Genomic DNA, 21,600 nt, shown 5'->3' on the forward strand with positions numbered 1-21,600 from the left:
GTCTATGACATGAGTGAGAGAACATATGAAAGTCAAATCAGGAGTCTTGAAGAAGACCGTGTTGAAAGCTATAAGACCCAGTAAAGACTAGATGCTGAAATTGAAGGTTTGAAAAGTATGTATGTGGATGAAAAGCTGAAAAACACTGAATTACAAATTGAAGTTGATTTCTTGAAGAATTTGGTCTATACTGTGACATTCATGACAAAACCGGGTACACCTTAGTATTCACGTATCGAATAAGTGATTAACCGCTTATTGCATAACGAACGAACGGATAACCAAATGGGTCCATTTGGTCTGGTTATGCCCCAGATATCCTGGGGGGCCATCTATAAATGATATGCGTATATTATAACCGAACACATTGATATTATGGCTTTAGTACAATAGCAAACTAGTTAAACGAAAAGATACTCGTTTAACTACCCGCTATGATTTTGAACACGAAAGACATTTACGAAAGAAGCATTGTATCATCCGTTAAGCCAAAAAAGACTTACTAAACACTTATTTGGGATGTTTTAAGCGATCCATGAAAATATTTTTGATTTTACAATCAAATTCTATGTTTTTCTAAATTTACAAGAAATTAGCCAAAAAACGCTCGTTTTCGTGCTGTTTGTCATATCCGATATATTTTTTACGCCAAAAACCGAACCCAAAAAAATTGGGACTCGGGATTTCCCGTTCGGGCATGTAACACGAAAATATTGGGCCAAAATTGGGGTTAGGGGGGGGCAAACTTCCAGCCGCCACTTTAGACTACCCCCCTAAGTTTCTTTTATATATTATTAAAAATCTAAGATATTTTGAACAAATTTCTTGCAACTCCTGGACCAGCAAACATTTTTCTTCCATAACTCCTACAAACCATAGGTAAAATATATCCATTTTGATCAAATTTTAACTTGTTTAAACTTGTTTAATTTTATAGAAACATAGTTTGATTGCCAAAAATCATTCCTAGCCATGCAAAAACCCTAAAATTTATCCAAAAACATGATTTGATAACACACATAGTTAGGGACCCGGTTTAATAAGTTCTTTTGTCCATAAACACTGATTAGAGGGTTTAAATCGGGTTTTTACGGTTCAAAAGTTCGGTTTAAAGCCCTAACTGAAACCCTAACCCTAAGTTTCAAGGCTGATCTTTTGATGATACATGCTTGGTTTTGTGAAATAGGACCTGTAGTTACATTGCTTAGAAGGATAAGAACCTGGAAATTTGAGGAAAAGAGTTAGAACGAGCGAAAACCGCAAAGGTAATACCGAAACACTCGTTTAGGGGCTGTTTAGGATTAGATTGTGACGTGTTTGTTTTTAGCTTGTGAAATTTTGCAGGGACATCGGGGACCATATGAATGAGTCCTTGTCCAAATTTCATAATTTTTCAAGCATCAGAAAATATTTGGCAAATTTGTTACCCTTTATGGACGTTTATTTGGTAAAAATACTTAAACTACTTAAAAAAATTATGAAAGTTTTTGGAGAACTCAGTTATGGCATAATATGATCACATTTAAAATTTGGGTTCATTTGGATAACCCTGGCTATGCTTTCTGGATTCACGTTTATTCGAGTTTTCATAGTCGTTTTTGGCTCTAAAAGGTAACTTGGAAAGACTTTTATATTTTGGTAATTTTACAGGCTCTTTTGAGTAATATTTGGATTACTCAAAAAAAATTTTGGATTTTTCAGAAAATCATTTGGTATACACGGACGATTTAAGGGTTAAAAATAACATATAAAATGAGTTTTTGTAAATTAATTAATCAGTAAATAATCCAGAAATATTTTTATAAAAACTACATATTTTACTTGGTAAGTGTATTAATTTTCATAATTTAATGATGAACGGATAATTAATTAAACTAATTTTAAAGTTAAACAAATTCAATTCTGATAAAAACCGACGAGTTCGTGATTAACGAACCTGTTGGAATATCAGAATATCGAAAGTGATCAAAAATCATATTTTTGGATTAATTAGGTAAAAACGAACGTTTTGTGAGACATACGGATAATTTGGATGAATTGTGCGCGTTTTTCTCCAAACCATATTGAATAAATGGAAATGAGCCTCGTTGCGAATCTAGACATCTAATCTATGATTTCTCTTTATAAATTTAATCATTTTATCAACCAACAATTTACCCGAGTTTATTTGGTCATACCATTTTTCTAAACACATAAACGATCAACTTGGCCCAGCAGGTGAAACGGGGAACCTGATCTAAGTTCGGTTTTAAGCATAGGACATTGAACAACGTCACAATGTGTGCCTATTGACATGTTCTGGGCGTGACAGCTATACCCAGACTAGATGTACAACCTACTTCAGTATGAAGATTATAATAATATTAAAAATATATTGCCTATATGGACTAAGTGATAGCAACGGAAATGAACCCCGAGCTAACATGGCACTGAGTACCCACTAAACCGTGAGTTTCATGACCCCTCTTTTCAAACTGTTTATGAGCTTTTGGGGTGAAAAGTATGTCTATATACATTTACCTGATTGGTAATGCACTACCATATGAATTACCTAAGTGCTGACACACGAATGATCGCATAGTAACTGATTATGAGCCGATGAAATGTGAATAGTATTTTTGATTGATAAATCAGATTGAAATAGTACGAATGCCAAAACATTATGAAATTAAACGTGACTACATGTTTATATAAACACGTTATGTATGTTTGGCATAGAAAATGGGGGAATAACGTGGTCTATGAAGGCTATGGGTATAACGTGGTCTGTAATGGCCATGGGGATAACGTGGTCTGTGACGGCCATGAGAATAACATGGCCAATGGAGGCCACGAGGTTATTGTGGGTGGAAGGGGGGCCACATTAGCAACAAACTAAGTTGAGTATGGCCTATATGCCAAGTTCTGTTGCAACTAAACAAACTAAGTTGAGTATGGCCTATGTAACAAATTTTGATGCAACTAAACAAACTAACTTGATTATGACATGAATGCCAAGAATCTACTATAATTGTACATGCTGTGGGCGGAAAGGGAGCCACAGTGATTGATTGTGTGCGGGAAATACTATATATAAATATATATATGTATATATACTATGTAGTACTTGATATAGTTACTTGGGACATGTTGTGGGCGAGGGGGGCCAAGTGGTTGATTTTATGTGGGAAATGGAGGCACGTAGCACGAACCGAACAGTCACGATCTCACTATAGCTTTTCATATTTATATCATACATATACAAATATACATATGTACATAAATACATACAGATGTACATACATACAAACATATATACATATTACATTTGCGCGAACATACAAACTATGATCGTATGGTACGCAGAACTGATTTCGTGAAAACTTATGAAATTCACCAACTATTCGTAGTTGATCCTTTTTTAACATGCTTTTCAGGTGTACAGATACTTGAAGTAGATTGCTTATGTGCAAAGTATTTGGATTGTGATCTAGGCCATGTAAATTCATGCAAGTATGAGAGTATGAAGTAAAGTAGTTAACGGACTAGTTTGATTGTATCACCTAGTTTATAAAAGATGTTAGAACAATGTAATATATTGTAAATTAGTTAATAATATTTCTTTATAAACAATGTGGTTGATTCTAGTTGTGTCTGTTACATTACTGTTTTACGCTTCCACAAAATTGCTTAACCGGGTGTGACAGAAGTTGGTATTAGAGCCATTGGTTATAAAGGATTAGTTATCCCTTAGGATTCCTAGAATATAACCATAGGCCCGATTATTTCATGGAAAATAAATAATAATATAATATCATATACTGATGGATACCGGGATAAACTCGAAGGGCAAGTGATTTATTATGGTCTAGAACGTAACAACAGACTTGCTTGTACGAGGGAATTCGGGGAGAAGTCGCAGAACAAACCGGTAGGTAAAAATGGCAACATATGTGTACAAAAGGTAATGTTAAGTATATATATATATATATATATATATATGTAACATGCGTGCGTGCTTATTTGGAACAAGGTGTATGAATACGTGTATGTACTGTACTGTCGATAATATTAAACCTTTTTGTAACGAATATTATATTCGATTATAATCAATATTTAATTCTTTTTATAATTAAAATTATATTTTATAACTAATATTATATTTTATCATAATTAATATTATATCTGATCATAACCAATAAAATATTTTGTTTGTTGCCCTAATTAATAATATCCCTTAATCTGATTAATACTATTGAAAAATGTTATTTTATGACAAATTATCATACGAAAAATGCCAAGATCCGGTAGCCTTATGTCGGATGAAGAACCAGTGTTGCCTATAAACGACAATACTAAGAATGCTCTAACGAGTCCAAACTAAATCTTATTGTATGATAGAATCACAACTAAGCTTAATATTCAAGGCCTAGAAAAGAACCGAGGGTGTGATCTACATACACTCGTATCAAGGGGATATAGCACTTCTCAGTTCGGGCCTAATCTTTATCCTACGAACCTGTTTTCTAACAGTAAACTGAACTGCTTTCTGGTTGTCTTCCACTTCCGTTGTTCAGAAACAAACACTATTCCTACAGGAATACCTAGTGGCTAGACCGATTTATTACATTATAAATATAAAAATTGCCTTATGAAATCCTTGATTATATAACAGACCGTGATCACCCGTATATACCAATTACCAGCTATAGTTTAAAGTTCTTCTATATCACTAGTGTAATCGGCCCTGATGAACTCCCCTAACTAGCAAAATCATCAACTCATCTGTGTACGAGTACCTTCAACCACCCTTATATTTTTGCCACTCCGATCGGTTTATTATTGAAGAGGAACCCCATGCTCACGGACCGATGATGTGCCATGGCTGGTGTGGGACATACTTACTCTTAGCTAACAAATTACCACTTTTAGTAAACCCAGCATGCTTAAGGGTACTGAATGACCCAAGGAAACAATATCCTATAGTTATAATTAATAACATCCAATGGTCAAGTGGAGTGTACAAGTGCATTCCGACTTATAACACAATGTTTAAAATCGTAATGGTCAGATGTCTACTTACAGGAGAGGCGGGACAAAAACAGTTGCCCAACAGTGGGATTGTATCGAAATAATTGCTTTGCTAGTCTTGACCTCCTCCTGATTGTTACAATGCGTACTTGGATAGACAAGGATAGTATGATACTGTTGGTGTATAGCATCTTTTCGATACTCCATGCAAGCATCTAATAGTGTACTATGCTGATATGGAGGACAATTTGGACCTTTCGTTACAATATTGTCCCTTACCAGGTTAAAAACTTTTGTCACTTGGTGGCAACTTTTGATATATACATACAGACAATGCCCTTTGTTAGGATATAGACACAAGGGCAGATGTATGATACATATGTGCTATCTGAAATACCTGATTACTAGTTAATGTGATTCCTTTTGTGATTAGTTATGTAGTGAATTATTATTAATTGCTAACACTATCACGAATAATACTCCCATGTTTTACATTAGTGCTACTCCTAATAGTAATAATCCCCTACCGAAGTTGAACAACGGTCGTAACAACCCAAGTCCCCCACACCTAGGATATCAACTTATGAACTTCATGTTATGTACACCTATAGATTTTAGTGGTACTGAAGGACCAAATGAACTGGAAAAGTGGATTGAAAAGACTGAATCCATTATCAATATCACTAACTTCCCACTAGATTGTATTGCCAAATATGATACTTCTATGTTTGTGGACCACGCCTTAATGTGGTGGAATACTGTTGTGCAAATTCGGAGACAAGAAGTAATTAACCCTATGTCTTGGGCAGAACTTAAGGATCTTATGATGGAACACTTGTCCAAGAAATGAAATCCATAAATTAGAACAAGAAATTTGGAATTTATAAATGAAGGGCGCAGATCATTTGAGGTACACCCACCGCTTTAACGAACTGGCCCGTCTAGTGCCATGGCTAGTTACTCCAGAGTCTAAACGTATTGAACGTTTCATTTGGGGGTTAGCCCCATAAGTAGGGAGTATGGTTAATTCAACTGGTCGCTCAACTTTTGAGAACGCCGTTTCACAAGCCGACATTGGAGCTTCTGATTTGGCTGGAAATGGTGCGTTGAGAATGCCCGGGGAATCATCTAGGACAAAACGAACCGAGTATGGGGTGAGAGTACAAGATAGACAATCAAACAAATGTGCACGCCCTATGACACAAAATTACTCCACGAAGTTCCGACGTGAAGCAAGATAACTATAAAGGACCGTTGCCAAGGTGTGGAGAATGTGGCTATCATCATGTTGGTGAATGTCGAAGTGTTACAAATGTGGGAAGGTTGGGAACTGATGTGGTATAAAATATACAAATTATTATATATAAATTTCTCACATTTTTCATAGTTTTTGATTAGTTTTTAATAAAAGATTATATCAAAGTAATAAGTATCATGATTCATTGATTAATATTTGTGCTCAAACTTTGTTTCCCTCGTTAATATTTGCAAAATGGAATTAATGTTGGAAATTAAATGACATTAATTAAGTTGTTATTTTATATTTATATAGGTGGTGGAGAATTGAAGTTAAACTATATTATGCAAAGAGAATAAAAGTAAAGACAGTTGCATTCAATCAGCTCACATCATTTTTATATATTAGAATCAGCCCACATGAAGGTCTTGGATTTTTTTGCGTCACCCGATTAATAATTATTCTCATGGGCTGGAATTTGGATAAAATATGAATGAGATGTTTTAATTGGGTTGGGCCGCTGGGGTAAGGTGCAAGAAAGAAGCAAACGATAACTTTAATATTAAAAATGGCACAACTAAACGAAAAAAAATCATTCTGTGGTGTAGAGGACGGCATATTGGAAGCGAGAAGTCAAAGAGCCGCCCACTTTGGTGGAACTTGATTCTTGACATACACCTAACCAGCCAAAATAGATTAATTAGTAAAAGCAGCTTCCATCAAATATATCATTATTATTATTCTTGGAGTTGTCAACGGAAATCAATAACATTACTATTTTGCTGGGAGGCTTCTGTTCACGAGGAAAAATAAAATAGAGAAGGAGCATTAGGGATTTCACATCTACTCATCTAAACCCAGTTTCTTTGGTTTGAATTTATTCATTTTATTATGAACTTGGTATTTATTTTATTTTCTTGAGCATGATTATAGGCTAAAACCTTTTAGTTGCCTAGGCTTTGAATGAATATTTGTTGACTTTTTGGTTTGTTTGTCGGTATTGGGTTATTGGTGTTGGAGTAATATTATTGTAATAGACTTTTTGATGTTTTTAAGATGAATATGCATGCTTAATATTAATTTACTTTTATTCAATAAGTTCCATATGTGTGTTTGTGAATGTCTTTCATGTGTAGACGCGTATTAGGTTACCTACTTTGTGTTCGTAACTAGTTTATGGTTTATAGCCGGCATAATCTATAGGAACTATTGTTTGAGGGTTTAGAGATTTTAAGTGTTCTACCTATCTTGAAACTGAGAGGTAATAGATAGTTAGGGTTGTCTTAGTCGTTAGGTGGTTTGGGTATAGATTACACGAGAGTGGATTTCCCCCTTATTGTCTTTTGATTTTTGCTATCCTAAGTCTTTTTGAGCATCTTTAGGTTACTCCTTACGTCCCTTACACTCCCGGATGTATTGTGATTAGTGAGAGTAAGAGGTGATCTAGTCAATAGAGTACTTTAATATTGTTGGAGAGACTGGGAGGTAATCCAACTAACCGGTTTGCGTCATACGCTCCTTAGGTAATCCTTTTAGGTGACACCCAGAGAATGATCAGGGATCCACTAGGATGTCTAGAGTGTCGTATCTTTAGATCCCGGTTCCATCACAGTTTCCATAGCCGATAAGCATCCAAGATTCACAAATAGGATTTCAAGCCTAAGTAACGCCTTTCTCATTATTGTTTTCGTCTAAGTCTTAGAATTTTAAGTTTAATTTTGTTAAATTAATTTGGTTTAAATAACAATTAGTTAAAAAATAAAAAACACAAAAATCAATTGAATCTATTTATTTAAGTTATTAGTCAGAGTCTAGTTTAGGTGTCGCTAGTGTCCTTTGGGTTCGATATCCGGACTTCATTAGGCTTTACTACAGTCGATAGGTACACTTGCCTATCTAGTGGTCTAGCATAAGGATAGTCTAGGTTTAGAAATTTAAAACTAGAGTGTTTAGGTTATGTTAAGTTTTTATAGACCGGTTTCAGCACATCAAGTTTTTGGCACCGTTGCCGGGGATACTTAGGCGATAGCGAAACTAGCTTTGATTGAACTTAATTGGTTAATTGGTCTTTTTGTGTCTTGAGTGTGTCTTGTGATTACGTGTCATAGATTTAGCATGTCTAGTCGTCTTTAGGATAATTTAGTTTCTGTTTTATTTTATAGAGTCTAGTTAATATGTTCAATAGATCGAGTCAGTTTAGGAGTAGTTTATGTAGAAGTTGTTGGAAAGAGATGATGTTGGAAAGAGCTGATGAAGAGGAACGTGAAAGTGTTCGAAAACTAGAGGCATTGGAAGCTAGGCTTGATAAGTTGATCGAAATATATAGGCTCCGTAAATTAGAAAAACTAGAAGCTAGGTTAGAGGAGTTAAGTGCTAGATATCAAATTGAGAGTCTTTCTTACAACGAGCAGCAAGCCATTTATGAAGATGATGAGGTTGTGTGTGAGGATATCACTTTGGAACCAGAGACAATAATGGACGAGCCAGTCCCACCTCCGGTTCAACAAGAAGTTACATCTACCGATCAGTATCCCATGTTTTGTAGCTATGAAGCAGAACTAGCAGATGATGACTTCTGGAGTGATGATGATGAGGGCGTGATAGAGGAGATGGAGTTGAAACCGATGGATTACACGGATCTAAGTGAAGATTTTGTTGAGGATCCGCTTAACCAGATGGAAGATGACGAAGAGGAGGGGCATGCACCATCTTGGGAGGATGAGTTTGGTGATGAATTGGTGGGTTTACCAGTTTATGAAGAAGATGGAGAATTTGACCTTGTTGGCGATCTTATCTACTTAGAAACACTAATCATGGGGAAGCCAGCAATGGATATCAAGCATGCACCAAACGGAAAAGAAGAGGAAGTGGCAAACGAAGAGGATCAGAATACGATGGTAGTTGAGTTGCCACATCATAAGAAGTTTAGTAGGTCTGTGAAAGAACTAGATAGTGAATCGCCACCGAAGTTGAAAAAGCCGAAGAAGAAGGCGCGAAAATGCTTGGATCAACATGTTTTGAGGGTTCAAAGATGATACATTAAGAGTTATAGGACAAAACTTAAATGCAAGACAGACCATTTTCCTCATTATATGCCACGTAATAGGTTTGGTCTGGGTAAGTTTAAGTATTTGTGGTCTGACCCGTTTGATGGTTTTAAAATGCTTTTTATTTCCACTATGTCTTATTTGGTTAAATATATTGGACGGGTGGAACTAAACGGGTTAGATCGGGGTTGGATAAAAGAAAAGCCTCCTGATTGAGATTTCAGGAGCGAGTCCGGCTGAAGACTCGTCTGTAAACTTAGCGCTTCCTGGGAGGCAACCCGGTGGAATGTGTTTCTTTTTTTTGTTTTTTAAAAATTTTTATTTTGTGGTTTCTTGCTTTCTTGTGCTGCTTGTTTCTTGGTTTGCTTTCAGGTTACTGTCCCAGGGATGTTATTGACTGATTGATGATACATGGTTTGATTCAAGTGTGGGGATGTCGTTCCCGCTAGCTTATGGATTTCCGCATTCGTTCGTGAGACACGATACTATTGACAATTGCTTTTGTTCACGTTCGAAGTGGAGTGCACTAACACGACTCGTAAGGCAATATAGTCGTCATATTTACCAGGGGAGTCTGTTCCATATTTTTTTATTTATTTATTTATTTTATTTCTGCTTTATTTTTGTCTTTTTCTTATCTCACATTGAGGACATTGTGAAATTTAAGTGTGGGGATGGGAAACTGACGTTTTTAGGTAGTATAAATTTTTTTTTTAAAGAAAAAAAAAGTTTATATTTATATAAAATAAAAAATAAAAAAAAATTAACACAAAAGAAAACAAAAAAAAAACAAAAAAAAATGTCCCTTGAATTAACTATTTTGTAACAAAATGGAAAATGGTAGAAAAATTGAGGACTAGTTTTTAAAACTACTAATATATATGAGATAAAAATATAGAAAGCGCATTTAATTTGGGATGTGTCGGTAGGCCCAACTAGTTTTGAAAGGTTTCCCTTGATTATTATTAATATACCTAATAAATCATAAACATTGTGGGTTCTCATCTTGAGGGGGGATGGTGAAGCTGAAAATTCTATAACGTATAACAAGTATTACCGTAATTTGATTACCTTGAGGTGGTGAGAATTATATGCACTTAAAATTAGCACACCACTTTGTTTTATGAAAGTAAATAATGAGTGGTGGCGCCCTGCCATGTCCAAATTCTTTACGAGCTTAGAAAAATAGTTATATATATGTAGGTAAACGATACCTAAGAGCACAAAGTTTTGTTGCATGAAAGTCAAATACATGCAATTATTTTGAAAATAAAAGTGAATGAGAAAGTTATGCAAAAATGCCAAAGAAGAATTCACAAATAAAAAAAAGGGTAAAGTAATAGAAAATGAGGCCAAAAGGCACATACTAGATGGGGCTGAGAGCTTACGTGTTACCAAGGGGATGGTGACTCTGAGGATACAGTATTGGGGCTCAAGGTTTTTAGTCAATAAATATTTTTTAGGAAATACTAAGGGTGGAGGCCTGGGACCATCATATATTGGGTTGCAGCTCGGGTGAAACAATGCTGGGCCGAAATCCGCTAATATAGTTTTAGGTTTAGGTATTGCTCGTACGACCTCACTTGACCTTTCATCCATCTAATTCCACCTAAGTGCATTTTCTTCTTACCATTAAATGGTTTTTAGCTCACGGTGATAGGTTGAACCAGTCTGTTTCAACCCGCTTTTAATTATCTTGATTATGCTTATGATGGGGGTAAGCGGATTTGTAACTTTTTAGGTATGAGATCCATAGGTTTATTGATATCACTTGAACTTAATTGTTAAATATGATGGGGGGGGGGGGGCTTGTTAGGTTGGTGGCTGGGTTTAAGTGGACAACAATATCGGCAATCACGGTTTTTGCGTTTATCTATTATTAATTAAAGTAACCTAAATGTTTTGAAAATCAGTTTTCCGATTATGATTCCATTGCAAATAACTTTTTCCGGGACAAAAAAGGTTTAAGTGTGGGATATTTGATGTGGTAAAAAATATACAAATTATTATATATAAATTTCTCACATTTTTCATAGTTTTTGATAAAAGATTATATCAAAGTATTAAGTATCATAATTCATTGATTAATATTCGTGCTCAAACTTTGTTCCCATCGTTAATATTTGAAAAATGGAATTAATGGGGAAATTAAATGACATTAATTGAGTTGTTATTTTATATTTATATAGGTGGTGGAGAATTGAAGTTAAACTATATTATGCAAAGAGAATAAAGACAGTTGCATTCAATCAGCTCGCATCATTTTTATATATTAGAATCAGCCCACATGAAGGTCTTGGATTTTTTTGCGTCACCCGATTAATAATTATTCTCATGGGTTGGAATTTGGATAAAATACGAATGAGATGTTTTAATTGAGCTGGTCCGCTGGGGTAAGGTGCAAGAAAGAAGCAAACGACAACTTTAATATTAAAAAGGGCACAACTAAAGGAAAAAATCATTCTGTGGTGTAGAGGACGGCAGATTGGAGGCGAGAAGTCAAAGAGCCGCCATCTTTGGTGGAACTTGATTCTTGACTCACACGTAACCAGCCAAAATAGATTAATTAGAAAAAGCAGCTTCCATCAAATATATCATTATTATTATTCTTGGAGTTGGCAATGGTAATCAACAACATTACTATTTTGCTGGGAGGCTTCTGTTCACGAGGAAAAATAAAATAGAGAAGGAGCATTAGGGATTTCATATCTACTCATCTAAACCCGATTTCTTCTGTTTGAATTTATTAATTTTGTTATGAACTTGGTATTTATTTTATTTTCTTGAGCATGATTATAGGCTAAAACTTTTTTAGTTGCCAAGGCTTTGAATGAATATTGGTTGACTTTTTGGTTTGCTTGTCGGTATTGGATTATTGGTGTTGGAGTAATATTATTGTAATAGACTTTTTGATGTTTTTAAGATGAATATGCATGCTTAATATTAATTTACTTTTATTCAATAAGTTCCGTATGTGTCTTTGTGAATGTCTTTCATGTGTAGACGCGTATTAGGTTACCTACTTTGTGTTCGTAACTAGTTTATGGTTTATAGCCGGCATAATCCATAGGAACTATTGTTTGAGGGTTTAGAGATTTTAAGTGTTCTACCTATCTTGAAACTGAGAGGTAATAGATAGTTAGGGTTGTCTTAGTCATTAGGTGGTTTCGGTATAGATTACGCGAGAGTGGATTTCCCCCTTATTGTCTTTTGATTTTTGCTATCCTAAGTCTTTTTGAGCATCTTTAGGTTACTCCTTACGTCCCTTACACTCCCGGATGTATTGTGATTAGTGAGACTAAGAGGTGATCTAGTAATTAGAGTAGTTTAATATTGTTGGAGAGACTGGGAGGTAATCCAACTAACCGGTTTGCGTCATACGCTCCTTAGGTAGTCCTTTTAGGTGACACCCAGAGAATGATCAGGGATCCACTAGGACGTCTAGAGTGTCGTATCTTAGATCCCGGTTCCATCACAGTTTCCATAGCCGATAAGCATCCAAGATTCACAAATAGGATTTCAAGCCTAGGTAACGCCTTTCTCATTATTGTTTTCGTCTAAGTCTTAGAATTTTAAGTTTAATTTTGTTAAATTAATTTGGTTTAAATAACAATTAGTTAAAAAATAAAAAACACAAAAATCAATTGAATCTAATTATTTAAGTTATTAGTCAGAGTCTAGTTTAGGTGTCGCTAGTGTCCTTTGGGTTCGATATCCGGCCTTCATTAGGCTTTACTACAGTCGATAGGTACACTTGCCTGTCTAGTGGTCTTGCATAAGGATAGTCTAGGTTTATAAATTTAAAACTAGAGTGTCTAGGTTAGGTTAACTTTTTATAAACCGCTTTCAGCACGTCAGGAACTATGCCCATAACTATAGAACCATTATGAATACTATAAACCAATCAACCCATCTCCAGTATTCAAAACTACCTCGACCCCAACCAATCCGACAACAACCAATCCACCAAAACCAACCCAAAATAAGCCGTTATGCTTGTTATAAGTGTGGCAGTATGGAACACATCAAGAAAGACCGCCCTAATTTGAATCGAGTTACAATGGGAAGACAAGCTCAAGGACCAGCATCGACATCCAACTCGACTAGAGATCACATATTGTGATTAAATCGGATAGAGCATGTGTACTAACAGGTGCATTCTTAGTTCTTACTAGTATACTTTAGTTTTATTTAATAAGGGCACTTATTGAAATTTTGTTCCCAAACTTCCGGCCGCCACTTTAGACTACCCCCCCCCCCCTCTTAAGTTTCTTTTATATATTATTACAAATCTAAGATATTTTGAACAAGTTTCATGCAACTTCTGGACCAGCAAACATTGCTCTTCCATAACTCCTACAAACCATAAGTAAAATTCATCCATTTTGATCAAATTTTAACTTGTTTAAACATGTTTAATTTTATAGAAACTTAGTTTGATTGCCAAAAATCATTCCTAACCATGCAAAAACCCTAAAATTTGTCCAACAACATGTTTTGATGACACACATGGTTAGGAACCTGGTTTGATAAGTTCTTTTGGCCATAAACACGAATTAGAGGGTTTAAATTGCGTTTTTACTATTCAAAAGTTCGTTTTAAAGCCCTAACCGAAACCCTGAGTTTCAAGGCTGATCTTTTGATGATACATGCTTGGTTTTGTGAAATAGGACTTGTAGTTACTTTACTTAAAAGGACAAGAACCTGAAAATTTGAGGAAAAGAGTTGAAACGAGCAAAAACCGCAAAGGTAATGCCGAAACGCTCGTTTAGATTAGATTGTGACGTGCTTGCTATTAGATTATGAAATTTGGCAAGGACATCAGGGACCTTATGAATGAGTCCCTGTCCAAATTTCTTAATTTTTCAACCATCCGAGAATATTTGGCGAATTTACTACCCTTTATGGACACTTACTTGGTAAAAATACTTAAACTGCTTCAAAAATTATGAAATTTTGTGGAGAACTCAGTTATAGCATAATATGATCACATATAAAATTTGGGTCATTTGGATAAACCTATCTATGCTTTCTGGATTCGCACTTATTTGAGTTTTCATAGTTGTTTTTTGCTCGAAAAGGTAACTTGGCAAGATTGTTATGTTTTGGGAATTTTACAGGCTCTTTTGTGAAAAATTTGGATCACTCAAAAATTTTGTTGGATTTTTCAAAAATCGTTTGGTAAACACGGACAATTTATGGGTTAAAAATAACATATAAAATGAATTTTCGTAAATTAATAGATAAGTAAATAATTCCAGAAATATTTTGATAAAAATATACATATTTTACTTGGTAAGTGTATAAATTTTCATAATTTAATGATGAATGGATAATTAATTATACTAATTTTAAAGTTAAACAAATTCAATTATGATAAAAATCAACGAGTTCATGATTAACGAACCTGTTGCAATATCAGAACATCGAAAGTGATAAAAAAAATCATATTTTTTGGATTAATTAGCTAAAACAAAACTTTTTGTGAGAAATCCGGACAATTTGGATGAATTGTGCGTGTTTTTCTCCATAACTAACTGAATAAACGGAAATGAGCTCCGTAGCAAATCTTGACATCTAATCTATGATTTCTCTTTATAAATTTAATCATTTTATCAACCTATGTGGTCATAACTTTTTTCTAAACGCGTAAACGATCAATTTGGCCCGGTAGGTGAAATGGGGAAACCGAGCCAAGTTCGGTTTTAAGCATAGGACATTGAACATCGAAAGTGATAAAAAAATCATATTTTTTGGATTAATTAGCTAAAACAAAACTTTTTGTGAGAAATCCGGACAATTTGGATGAATTGTGCGTGTTTTTCTCCTTAACTAACTGAATAAACGGAAATGAGCTCCGTAGCAAATCTTGACATCTAATCTATGATTTCTCTTTATAAATTTAATCATTTTATCAACCTATGTGGTCATACCTTTTTTTCTAAACGTGTAAACGATCAATTTGGCCCAGTAGGTGAAATGGGGAAACCGAGCCAAGTTCGGTTTTAAGCATAGGACATTGAACAACGTCACAATCTAAGCCTATTGACATGTTCTAGGCGTGGCAGCTATACCTAGACTAGATGTACAATCCAGTTTAGTATGAAGATTATAATGATATTAAAAATATTAATATTATTATAATATTACCTATAGGGACTAAGTGATAGCAAGGGAAACGAACCCTGAGCTGGCGTCGCACTGAGTACCCACTAAACCGTGAGTTTCATGACCCCTCTTTTCAAACTGTTTATGAACTTTTGGGGTGAAAAGTATGTCTATATACATTTACCTGATTGATAATGCACAACCATATGAATTACCTAAGTGCTGACACAGGAATGATCAAAGTAGCAACAAACTAAGTTGGGTATGGCCTACGTGCCAAGTTCTGCAGCAACTACAAACTAAGTTGAGTATGGCCTATGTGCCAAGTTCTGCAGCAACTAAACAAACTAACTTGATTATGGCATGAATGCCAAGAATCTACTGTAATTGTACATGCTCTGGGCGGAAGGGGAGCCACAGTGATTGATTATGTGAGGGAAATACTATATATATATATGCATAAATACTATGTAGTACTTGATATAGTTACTTGGGACATGTTGTGGGCGGAAGGGGGGCCATAGTGGTTGATTTTATATGGGAAATGGAGGCACGTAGCACGAACCGAACAGTCACGATCTCACTGTAGCTTTTCATATTTATATCATATATATAAATATATATATGAACATACAAACGTATAGATATACATACCTACAAACATATATACATATTTGCATACGCGCTAACATACGAACTATGATTGTATGGTACGCAGAACTGATTTCTTGAAAACTTATGAAACTCACCAACTATTCGTAGTTGACCCGTTTTTTACATGCTTTTCAGGTGTACAGATACTTGTAGTAGATTGCTTATGTTCTACTTGTTCAGATTGTGATAGAGGCCGTGTAAATTGATGCAAGTATGAGAGTATGAAGTGAAGTAGTTAACGGACTAGTTTGATTGTATCACCTAGTTTGTAAAAGATGTTAGAACAATCTAATATATTGTAAATTATAATAATGCTTCTTTATAAACAATGTGGTTGATAACAGAGGTGTCTGTTACATTACTGTTTTACGCTTCCGCAAATTGCTTAATTGGGTGTGACCTCTATTGGCAACATTATTGGAAAAATTGAGAAGTTGAGGCCAGAAGATAAATACAATACTGTTCCATCACCTTTCTGTAACAATTACTCCTTGAAAGTGGACAAAGAGAATAGAGAAGCATATCTGAATCAATTCAGATCAACTTTCCCTGACATAAGGGACTTTGTTGAAATTTATAAACAAGTGATTGTTAATGAAGATGAAGAGTTGTGGTAGCTGAAGCAAATCCAAGTGAATACCAATCTGTAGAGCAAAGTGAAAGTTCTTTGACTGATAAAGAGAATGAATCAATTGATTTACTCAAAGGCATTTCAAGCACTCGCAACACCAAAAGTTGCAGTTGCTGCTCCAATAAATGTGAGGAGACTGTACAGACTGTGAAAAGCACAACTAATAAAAGTGTTGATACATGATTCGAGCGTCTCGGTCTTTATATTATTATTATGTTAGTTTAATATGTAAAGGGCATTTTGGTAATTATGTTATTAGCCCATTTGCCTTAATTGTAAGGCTCATTCGTTATCTTGTGATGATGAGTCCGTTCATATAATGTAAGTGTCATTCGTTATCCCTGTATAACGAATGAGACAACAAATGAAGGCACATTCACTTAATGTATGTATAACGAATGACTAAAGGTCATTCGTCTAGTTTAATGTAACGAATGACTCATTCGTTATGGTTTGTATTAACAAATGAGGTCATCTTCTATAAATACTTGTAATGTATTCTAAATTAAGAAGAGAGTTTTTGCATAATCGTATTCACAACGTTACTCTGCAAAAATCATTCCAGACACACACACACACACTACACACAATAAAGTAATCAAATTCATCCTAACTGTAATCCTAATTGTAATGAACATGAACAACACATTGTCATCATAAGATCTAGATCTTACAGGCTCGAGCTCTAAGCTTCTCTCAAAAAGCTCAATAAATTTGATACCATAATTGACAAAGATTTCTGCAAGGATGAAGAAGCACCTTGAGAAAATGAGAAAAGAGCATAAGGTGTTTGATCTTTGTGGAGACACTAAAACTTAGAAGAAGAAAGAAAATTTAAGCATTGCCAAGAGTCCAAAGGTCAATGAAAAGTTCAAGAGGGGGAAATTTCAAGACAAAAGGGTTAGAATGAGAAGTTACCAATAGCAAACAAATGGACTGACCATTCACTAAAGATTGTTGAAGCTTTTTCACCCATATACCTTGTCTTCTCAAATCAGGAATTGTCTGATACTGGTCACATAGGATATGTACCAAGAAGAAGATCTAGTCCAACCAAAGATGAGAGATCATTTAGTCCTTATCAAAGATTACCTGGGATAAAATTTGTTAAGGCAAAAGAAGAGTAGAAGTTTGATGTGTGTGGACCAATACAAGTGTACTATGACAAATGAACCTTTGCACAAAAGTCATTGGGACTCACTCTACCAAAACCATGTGAGAGATTCAACATTGGAAAAGCCTCACATATGGTCATCACACAGATTCCTACTGGAACAAGAGCAAAGACACATATGTCATTCCTGATTTCATATATGGATAAGACTTAGGTCTCTATAAGAAAAAGTATGAAAGATACTTGAGAAATGAGAAAGATACTGATGATTCAAAGGATGACAAAGGAAACGGTGTGAGAAAAAGTAAGAACTATTCTGAAGCTCAATGAAAATTTATCTTCAAATGACAAAACAAGTGTAACTAGTTCTGAAGATTCAAAGAAGTCATTTTCAAAGAAGGATTCTCATGGAAAACAAAAGATGATGTACCAAGAGTTATTTTGAAGAGAGAGGATCCAGTTTTACAACCATGCATGAGCATAGTGACATTCCAAGGAAATACTGTTGAAGATGATGTACCAAGAGTTATTTTGAAGAGAGAGGATCCAGTTTTACAACCATGCATGAGCATAATGACATTCCAAGGAAATACTGTTGAAGATGGTTATGAAACTGATGAATCCTATGAAATTGTCTATGAATACCCAATTCCTATGGCAATCTTGTTATTGATGAAGTGCAAACCTTTAAGGTTTGTATTTCAAATCAAAGGTGATCATTCTTTTTCTTCATTATGCAAGAAAAGTCCACATGGTATATGGATAGTGGATGTTCCAGGCATATGACATGTGATAGGAGATCACTAATCAACCATGAAGAAAAGTTTGAGGGACCAGTAGCATTTGGAAGTGATGAAAATGGGGGTAAAATTTTTGGAAAAGGAATTTTGACAAATGGCCAAGCATCCTTTGATAATGTTTTTCATGTGGAAGGTCTTCAATATAACCTTTTGATTATATCACAAGTATGTGATAAAGGTTATAAAGTTGGCTTTGATGATTCTCACTGTCTTATATTGAAACCTGAGTTTGTGATCCCTCCAGATATGATTATGATGATGGCACCCAGAAATGGGAACCTCTATGAGCTAAGAATGTAGAATGCTGTATCTAGAGGAGGATCATGCTTTGTGTCCAAAGAAACTTAGAATGAAACAAGACTTTGGCATAGGAAATTGAGTCATGTCAACCTCAAGAACATGAACAAACTTGTTAAGGGTGACCATGTATTTGGATTACCAACAAGGGAGTTCAAACTTGAGGACAAATGTTCCTCTTGCCTGAAGGGTAAACGACGTAATTCATCTCATAAGACAAAACTTATAAACTCAATTAGAAGTGCTGGAATTGCTTCACATGGATCGTTTTGGTCCTGTGAGTGTTCCAAGCATAAGTAAGAAGAAATTTTGTCTTATGATCACAGATGATTACTCAAGATTCACATGGGTATATTTCCTTTCCATAAAGGATGAGGCTGAACTAATAAAGGTTATGTAACAAGGATGCAAAATCAACTTGATAAAAGGGTGAAGGTGACAAGAAGTGATAATGGAACTGAGTTTAAAAATGGAATAATGACTGAATTTTGTGTTGCTAGAGAAATATTTTAACAATCTAGTGCTCCTAAAACTCCAAAACAGAATGGTGTTGTAGAAAGAAGAAATACAACACTGATTGAAGCTGCAAGGACCATTATTGCTGATGCTTATCTTCCTGTCTCCTTTTGGGATTAAGCCAACAATACGGCCTGCTATGTTTAGAACAGGGTGCTTCTTAAAAGACTAGTAATAAAACTCCACATGAGATTTTATTCAAGAGAAATCCCTATGTCAAGTTCCTTAAGCCTTTTGGCTGCAAATGCTCATTGTCGAATACTAAGGACTATATGAACAAGTTCTAGGCTAAGTCTCTAGATTTTTTCTTTGTTGGCTCCACATCACAATCTAAAGCTTACAGAGTGTATGTCAAGGAACACATGAGTGTGATTTAGTCTACTGACTTTGTATTCAATGAGAACCATTTTAACACTATTGATGGTCCAAATTGGCAGTTTGACCTTGAGAAGCTCATTAAGTCTTTTAAGATACACCTAGAGGATTTTAAAGAAGGTGCATACAGAACAAGTGTTCCTGAGCAACATCTGAACATAAGTTAAATTTGGACAGATTATGGTCCAGAGTTGCTAAGGATGATGCTGAGTTCAACTTTCAGAAGAAGAAACTCAATGAAATTGAAGAAGTTGAAATTGCAGTAGTGGAGCAGAATGTTGAATCTGAAGAATCAGGTCCTGTTGAGACCCCTGAGACCCCTGCAAACATGTTGGAATCCTTGTCTGAAAATCTTCAAATTTCAAACAATGGTGCCTCAACATCAAACAATGAAAATAATATTGTTTCTACATCAAACATTGAAACTGTTCAGACTGATGAACCAGATATCAATGTTTCAAATCTGGAACCTGATATTACAACATGTCCATTTTTCCAAACCACCTCAACTCAAAGAAATCATCCAATTGAAAACACCATTGGTGACCTACATGAAAGAGTCACCAGAAGTGCATCTAAAACTGCTAATATCTGCCTATATGCTTGCTTTCTTTCCCAAATTGAACCTAAGAACATTGTTCAAGCTTTAAAAGACAATAGTTGGGTGGAAGCAATGCAGGAGGAGTTAGCATAGTATAGAGATCTGTATAAATGGGATCTGATAGACAAGCTAAAGGGAAAATATGCAATAGGAACCGAGTGGGTTTTCTGGAATAAAAAGGATGAAAGAGGTGTTGTGATCAAGAACTTGGCAAGATTAGTGGCACTAGGATGTCTGCAGGAGGAAGGAATTGACTTTGAAGAAGTATTTACCCCTGTGGCAAGGGTAGAGGCCATTAGGATCTTCCTGGCATATGCAGCTTCAAGGAACATAAGCATGTTTCAACTTGATGCCAAATCCTTTCTAAATGGAAGAATAGATGAGAAGGTTTATGTCACTCAACCTCCATGCTTTGAGGATCCTGATTATCCACATAGGGTGCATAAACTAAGCAAAACCCTATATCGACTAGATCAAGCTGCAAGTGTTTGGTATGATGAGCTGTCAAATCATCTTCCTGACAATGGTTTCTGCAGAGGAGCCATTAACAAGACCTTATTTACAAAAGTAAAGGAAAGGATTTTCTCATACTACAAGTGTATGTAGATTATATCATCTTTGGATCTACAAATGAACATATGTGCAAGGAGTTTGAAATAGTTATGAAGTCAAAATATTGCATGAGTTCAATGGGTGAGATGAACTTCTTCTAGTGTTACAGGTTCAACAAAAGCATGATGGAATATTCATCAACCAATCCAAGTATGTTTAAGACATCTTAACCAAGTTCAAGTGTAATGATTTGAAGACTGTTTCCACTCCTATGGACAGACATGAGAAGATGATACATGATGAAAAGGGGGAGTCAGTGGATTAGCATGAATACAGAGCTAAAATTGGATCATTGATGTATCCGACTGCGTTCGGACCTAACATCATGTTTGCTGTCTATATGTGTGCAATATTCCAAGCCAATCCCAAAGTCTCTCACATGCTTGCTGTGAAAAGAATTTCAGATACTAAAAGGGAAAGCCCGACCTAGGGATTTGGTACCCAAAGAATAGATCTTTTGATTTACTTGCATACATAGATAGTGACTGTGATGGGTGCAACATGAATAGAAAATCAACATCAGGTGGATGCCAATTCTTGGAAAATAGACTAGTTTCCTGGAAGTGTAAGAAGTAAACAACAATGTCAATATCAACTG

The sequence above is a fragment of the Bidens hawaiensis genome, unplaced genomic scaffold (assembly GCF_021521415.1).
Source record: "Bidens hawaiensis isolate Kalapana, Puna unplaced genomic scaffold, B.hawaiensis_p1.1 tig00000657_1, whole genome shotgun sequence".
In the NCBI taxonomy this organism is placed as follows: domain Eukaryota; kingdom Viridiplantae; phylum Streptophyta; class Magnoliopsida; order Asterales; family Asteraceae; genus Bidens; species Bidens hawaiensis.